This window comes from Pyxicephalus adspersus, chromosome 3 (genome assembly GCF_032062135.1).
Source record: "Pyxicephalus adspersus chromosome 3, UCB_Pads_2.0, whole genome shotgun sequence".
Classification (NCBI taxonomy): domain Eukaryota; kingdom Metazoa; phylum Chordata; class Amphibia; order Anura; family Pyxicephalidae; genus Pyxicephalus; species Pyxicephalus adspersus.
The window spans coordinates 151,631,095-151,638,238 of record NC_092860.1 but is presented as its reverse complement, the minus strand read 5'-3'; the positions used below and the strand labels follow the sequence as shown (position 1 = coordinate 151,638,238).

The 7,144-nt window shown below is 36.8% G+C and overlaps 1 protein-coding gene across 1 annotated transcript in view; it reads left to right on the top strand.

Moving 5' to 3' along the window:
- The window catches only part of LOC140327529 (uncharacterized), a 97,863-nt gene that overhangs the window by 53,608 nt on the left and 37,111 nt on the right, over positions 1-7,144 (top strand).

Here is a 7,144-nt window from a genome sequence, read left to right as displayed (position 1 = left end):
CCCCACAGGAAAAGCATCTTCTTATTTCTCCTGTTCTTGGTGATGATTTTCGTTCATCTTTGTTAGCTGAGCTGATGCGCAGGCACATGGGAGTTCTTTCATTCCTAGCTGGGATTGCCGGGTGTCCTGCTGACCAAAGCTGAAGATGCACATGTGCAGCTCAGCTTTTTTGACAGATACTCGAGCGATCAGTTATAAGGGATCTTTGCAAGAGGGACATCACCTGTATGACCAGCCTGATTGTGGATTGTTGAAAGTGGAACTTTAGTTGCACTTTAACCATTCCTTTTTTGATCCAGTTGTCTTTTAGATCCAATATTTAAGTTTGGCAGCTTAAATTGAATTGTATGAACTAAGCTGTGATACACGGTGAGTCTGACTTTGTGCCTGTGAATAAACAGTCAACACCTAGTTGTAAAACCATAAAAATTGTAAAACAACTCTGACCTCAATTTAGTTTTCAAGTAGAGGCAGGAAAAAAATGTTTTGAAATGCTTATGCACAATAACATGCACAGCAATTTTGCACTGTTCTATTGAACCAGCTAGCAAATTTTACATCTTCAGGATTTACCTGGAACTTAGTAGCGGGGGAATCCTAGTTTATGTCCAACTAAAATGTTTTTTTCTTCTTGATTTTGGATAATGTGGGGAAGAGATAGAATCAGCAGAACAGGAGGTAAGAATAAGGCAATGTACACATCTCAGAAAATCATCACTTGACACCACTGGTTGAGCTTGTTTCAGGTGAGAATCTGACGTGTACAACATTCACTTGATGGAATTTATAGATACCTCATGGCACATCCATGAATGACAATCTGCAACAATCGCTATGCAAGACAATGGAGAAGAGCTCATACTTCCCTCTCTAAAGAACAGAAAAAGTGCTGTATGTACAATACTTGCTCAGTCATCTGTCACAGGAAACGTTAATGAACGATTGTTTCCAGAGATGAAAATCTAATGTGTCTATGTAGCCTAAATCTAGACGACTCCCAGGCTCCCAGAATGGAACTTCTAATATTTCCCCACTTTGTTATGCAAACAGCAAAAACAAAATCTCCAATGTACATTTTAAGGGTATTCTTGCATTAATTATTGTGTAGGAGAAGGCAGAATGGCCAGCTCTGCAATGATGTATTGTATTGAATCGCTGACTGTTGGCCCTAAAAGGTAATTTCAAGAACTTTCTGCACATTTACCCAATTGACTATTGTCTCCACATTTACCCAGATGTGGCAAGAGGGAGTATATGTACATGTATCAAACCAATTATTACAGAGCTGATAAATATAAAACTTGTAGCAATACTCTTGCGAGTGCTACCTGTATATACCTTCTTTAACTTTTTTTAAGTTTATCATTACATTTTATCATTGTCTTTAAGATCTTTTTTGTCCTAATGTATTTTTCTCTGATTTATGTTTTTGCAGTTTTGTAGCAATGTTTAAAATCCTCAGGTTTGATTATAGGGCTTGGAAGTCTTAACTTTAATCACATACAGTTTCTGCTTTATACATGACAAGCATTTCACTCTTGTTTCTTCATGTGCCCCTGTATAACGGAGTGTTTATCTTTTTTTTGGTCTATGTTAAATCATAGATGATATTAGTGGGTATGAAAGATGCCATCTTCATATCTAGACACTCATTGCTTGTCAAGTTATTGCAATGCAAACAAAGAAAACATGTAAGATATGTGTCATTTACCAAGATCACTAGGGAATGCATTTTTTGTTAAGTTAGATCATACACCTGTTTTTTTACTAATTTTTGGGTGCTGAATCCAGAAATGAGTCCATTTTTTGCTATCGCATCCAGTTTTTACGATACAGGGCACCCTCAATTTTTGTCAAAAAAAAAAAAAAAAATGAGATAACTTGAATGTACTGTTAATTTAAATTTCTTTTGTTCATACAAAGGATTTATTGTTACTCTTACATTTTTTACAGTAAAACGTTTAAAAATTAATTGGGTAAGTGGTTAAGGTAAAAATTTACAATTATAGCTTTCTCCTGGAGTGTTCAGTGTTAGAACAATCCTGCCGGATGCTCCCTACAATAGTCAGCCATCATATGTACATCCAATCTACCCTGATACCGTCCTTCCATGACCTTCAAAACTTGGTGGAATCGTTCACCTTGCTCATCACTGACTGCACTAAGGTTTTCCGGGAAGTTAAAAAGATGGCTATGCAGAAAATGCACCTTGATGCTCATATTGCAACCAAGCATTTTGTAGCTCTCCCAAGAGTTTCTGGACAATTTCTGTGTAATTATTTGCTTGTGAATGATAACCAAGAATTCTTTTGGACTTCTGACATTGTGCTGATGAAATGTTCATCTTAGATGAGCTGCCGAATCTGTGGACTATCAAACACACCGGCCTTTATTTTTTCAAATGGCAGGCTAAGAAATGCCAAAATGAGGTACATGAAACAGTCACCTTCAGTTGGCAAAGCTTTAACAAACTCCTTCATCAGACACAGTTTCATGTGCAGAGATGGTAATATTATATTCCTTCTATCAACAAGTGGCTCATGTGGAATGTTTGGATCACCTGGTTTTAGGGCAGATCTTGGAGGCCAATTCCTTTCCACCCAATGGCTCTCATGAGCTCTGCTGTCCCACATGCACAGATAACAGGGATACTTGTTGTATCTGCGTTGCTGACCAAGAAGGAAGCATACCATTTTAAGGTCAACACAGATGACCCAATTGTGTTGGTGATTTTGCAACAACTCTTTTTATGTCTGCATATTCTTCACGAAGAGAAACTGAATGGCCAATTGGGACTGACCAAAATATATTGCCATTGTGAAGGAGGACACACTTTAAGCTCCGCTTTGAGCTATCGATGTTCAGTTATAGATTGGAATTCCCAGTTCCTCCACTGAACCAGGTATGTTATGGCAATACACAAAGCCACTGTCCGTTCTAAAGTACTGCGGAAATGCAATTTTTCTGGTTTCGAAAGTATGAGACCTTCATTTCTTTTCCAAGTAAGTTTTTCTCACGCAGCCTTGATGAAGGAGTTCTTCCATAGTCCCAAATTACTCAACTCGTGCTGAAAAAATCCCCTACCAGTCCTCTTCAATTTCAAACTCGTCATCATTGTTGTCACTAGTTCATCACCATAATTATGTTCTTCAAGACGGGGTAGTGTAACGAAAATCGGCACTGGGATTTCATCTGAATGAGCCACTGGGCGTATAGCCGATGGTAGACTAGGATACTCTGTTACATTTATTTTTCTTGTTTTATCCTCAAGTTTTCACTATACAAAAGTACCAGTCACTGAAATGATCTCCTGGCTCGCAAAACCATAGGTAAACCAAATGGCATCTTATCACGTGTTCCCTTTGTCCACATCCATAAACCCTCGACACACTGTTTGCACATCTTATGAGGGGCCCAAGACTTATCTTGATCACCAAGTTTAAATTTAAAATATACCAGATAAGCTTGCTCAACAAATGTGCTGATGTTCGTCCTCTGATTGGGAATGGTGAAACTGCCACAGATATACCAAAATGAATCAGGGATGTTTAGGCACTTAAGACGAGAAACGGCACTGCCAGACATGATCTGAAAGAAAGGAAATACGTTTTTAAGTAGAAAAATAAATGTTGCTTATTCACTACGTAGAGCAGTGCACAACCTCTGACCACACTGTCTTGCGTGTAAATGAATAGCCTATGCAAATCCACGCTACAGTAATCGCATTAATATAAGCGGTAGAGAAAAAAAAAACCTGATGTGAAAGAAGAAAACTAATTGCACTTTCAGAATCAGTATACCTATTTTAGTGTACAGAAACTTAAAAAATGTGTTAAAAGTTGTTTCCCAGTGTAATCAATGCATCATCCTTAGAATTCACCACATGTAGAAAATACAATCCATACATCATCCAGAATTCTTCATCAATATGAAATACTGTTTTGCAGAGTTGGATATTCTGGGATTCTTCAATGTGATCCCTCTAGCTATCTATCATACAAATTACCTTGTGTTCTAAGACTTGAATTTACAATACAACTGTGTTGGTGGGTGCTGGAAAAAGTTTTGTTTTTATTGCCTCAAAATGTGAAAACCAAAAAAACCTTGGGGCATTGAATAACACATTGCTGGCTGTGTTTTCAACACACGCACGTTACGTACATATAAATGATGGAGTGTGCAATTATTTATTGACATAAATATCTAAGCCAACTCTATAAATCACATATTAGGCGAGACAGCATTATCCTATTTGCTTTAATTGTTCTCAACAACTTTTATTTGTATCTCAACAGAAAACCTTACGGTTATATTTCCCACTCAGCTCTGTAATTTCTTGAATATCAAGTTTGTCATATGCAGTAAAAAAAAAAAAGAAAGAAACTACGTGAAATGACATTTGCACTCCAGTAGTAACTATGATTTAACAAGCTCTAAATGATGAATTATGGTTAGGATGTTTACCAGCTGTGTGATTTCGAAAGAAAACGAAGCATTGCATTTTATTATCTGGGGTTGAAGAATGAAGGGCGTGCTGCAAGTAACACCTTGGGGCTGGAGAAGTATTGTAGCTGGAAATAGAATGCAGATAATTTCTCAAGATATCCATCGACCTGCTTCTGAATGCCATGTAGCTGTCTATCATTATGGATGTCACAAATATATCTTCCTCACCAAACAGGTCTTTTTGTGTAGTTTTGGGAAAATTGTAAAAGGTGTGTACTTTTTTTTTGTACTTTTTTGGCTATCTTTGGTTCTAAAATATGTTTCTGAAAGCTTACATTTGTAATAAACTGGTGTGGCCAGTAAAATTTTTAAGCTACACATTTCTGCAGATGAGACGTGCAGCATTTTGATTTCTTTGTACAGCCATTCACTGCTTATTTTCTAATAAAGTAAAAAGATAAAACCTATTGAGGCATACATAAATATCACAATGGAGTTCTGTGGAGGATTCTATACACTGCCTGTATTGTACAATCAGACCTGTTTAGGTTCCTGGCTTCTAAAATTACAGGATTCTATCCTGCTGATACAAAGTTTTCAGTACTTTTCAGGCAAATCAGATGTCCGTGTGCGCTAATAGTACTTGCTGCAAGCTATCGCTCACATCAATGTCTCAATTTATCAAAGCCAGAAACATCCTGGCAGCAGGTGGACAGGAATGACAGCTTGTATATTTCTTGCGGGAAGTTTGGTGCTTGTTGTCACCATGATGTGTTTGGACCAGCGCTAAATATTACACGTTTCCTTTTCACAGTATGTGAGGAGACCTCAATTACTGGATTGTAGTCCTGTTTTTGTACAATTCAAATATTCTTCCACACGTGCTTGTTCATCAGTCTGACTGGAAGGTTAAAATGAACCCAAGAATCTGGCTCTGAAAGTGATGACATTGGTTATTTGTATATTTTACAGTTCTTGGTGTGTTTACAACTTGCTAATGCAAGCTATGTTTAAATACCTACTTGGTGGTATTGCAGCATTAATATGAGATTACATGACATCGACGCATTCTTTTCCAGTGTGTTATTAACCCAGCAATAAAATGACATCCTAACTTTGTATTCATAATTTAACTGTTTTTTTAATGATATCTTTCCTATATTATACAGTAGGAATTACCTGTCAGACGAAACATTGTGTAGCTTCAAATCTGTGTCATAGAAGAGCTGTATTTACAGTTGTCTGTCACACACCTAGTGTATTGTCTTCTGATGTTGCTAGAATAATGCTGTATGGTTTGATGTTAGAGCAAACGTTTGCTCAGTCACTAACCTACTCTCTAGGGTTGGATCAGGATGACTTGCTCTCAAAGGAGGTGGGTTGAATAATACCACCAGACAGGGAAAATCTATTGGCAGAACAAATAAATATGGCAGGCTGACACTTATTTGTATTATGTTTTAGGCTCAACCCCCTGGCGGTCTAATTATGTCAGTATTTTTATGTAAAAAGCGGTACGTTGTTTTGCATGGAAATTTGTTGTTTAATATTTTAGGCCTGTAATTCTTAAGTATGATTAAAGTTTGAAACACAGATCATAAATTATAATATAATAAATATAAATATTTTATAAATAAAATTAATAAAATAAACTTTAATAAAAAATTTAAAAATAAAATATGTTTGTCTAAACAAGGGTACAATAATAGAATGAACTTTTCGATGTATTTTTTATTTGTAGTTTTTTTTTTAACTTTATTACTGTGATCAATGTTTTAAAAGCAGAGTAATCTGCTTTAAATTTCCCACCAAGCCATGCCCTACAGGCATACCAACGCTTCACACATCACCTCCATCGAGCCCAGGCATGTGATGCAGAAGCTAGCAAGGTATCGCTGAGGACTCCGCTGGATTCAGGGGTTTTTCCCTACCCCAAGTGAATGTAAAATTCACCCCGAGCCACACTTGGGAATACTGCCAAGGCGGTTAAGCAAAGAAAATTGTTGCACTTTAGCAGCTTTCTGAACCAAATAGTAGTGTTAGTAATGATTTTACTAGATATTGGTGACTTCTGTGTTTCATTACCACACTGTGTAAAAATGATCTAGTTGGGAATGATCTGAGAATATCTATTATTAATAAACAGGATTTATATGGCACCAATATATTACACAGCGCTGTACATTAAATATTAGTTGCTAATGACAAACAGATACAGTCAGTGACACAGGAGGAGAAGAAGACCCTGCCCTGAAGAGCTTACAATCTAGGAGGTGGGGGAAGTATCACAATAGGAGGGAGGAAATCTAATGATCCTGTGGTGCTACTTCTCCACAGTTGTCATATTACTTTGCTACTTCTCTAGGGTTATCCTATAACTTTGCTCCATCTTATCTCAAGTCTAGTTATATCCTTGTTTAAAAATATGTTCCTTATTCATGTTGTCTATGCCTAATTTAGTATACAGTAAAGAGTCAAGTGTGAATATAGTGTAATACATCCATTCACCTCCTCTAATATATACTGTGCTGCATACCCTAAAAAGTATATGGTAAATGAAGAAACGAGAGAAGACAGTGTATTTAAGGTGCAACAATATATTGAAAAACCAACGGTGGATCAAACACATACAATGTTACACTTCACAACTGTATACATGTGTGAATTAATCCTAAATTTCCTTCCCCACTGGACAAAA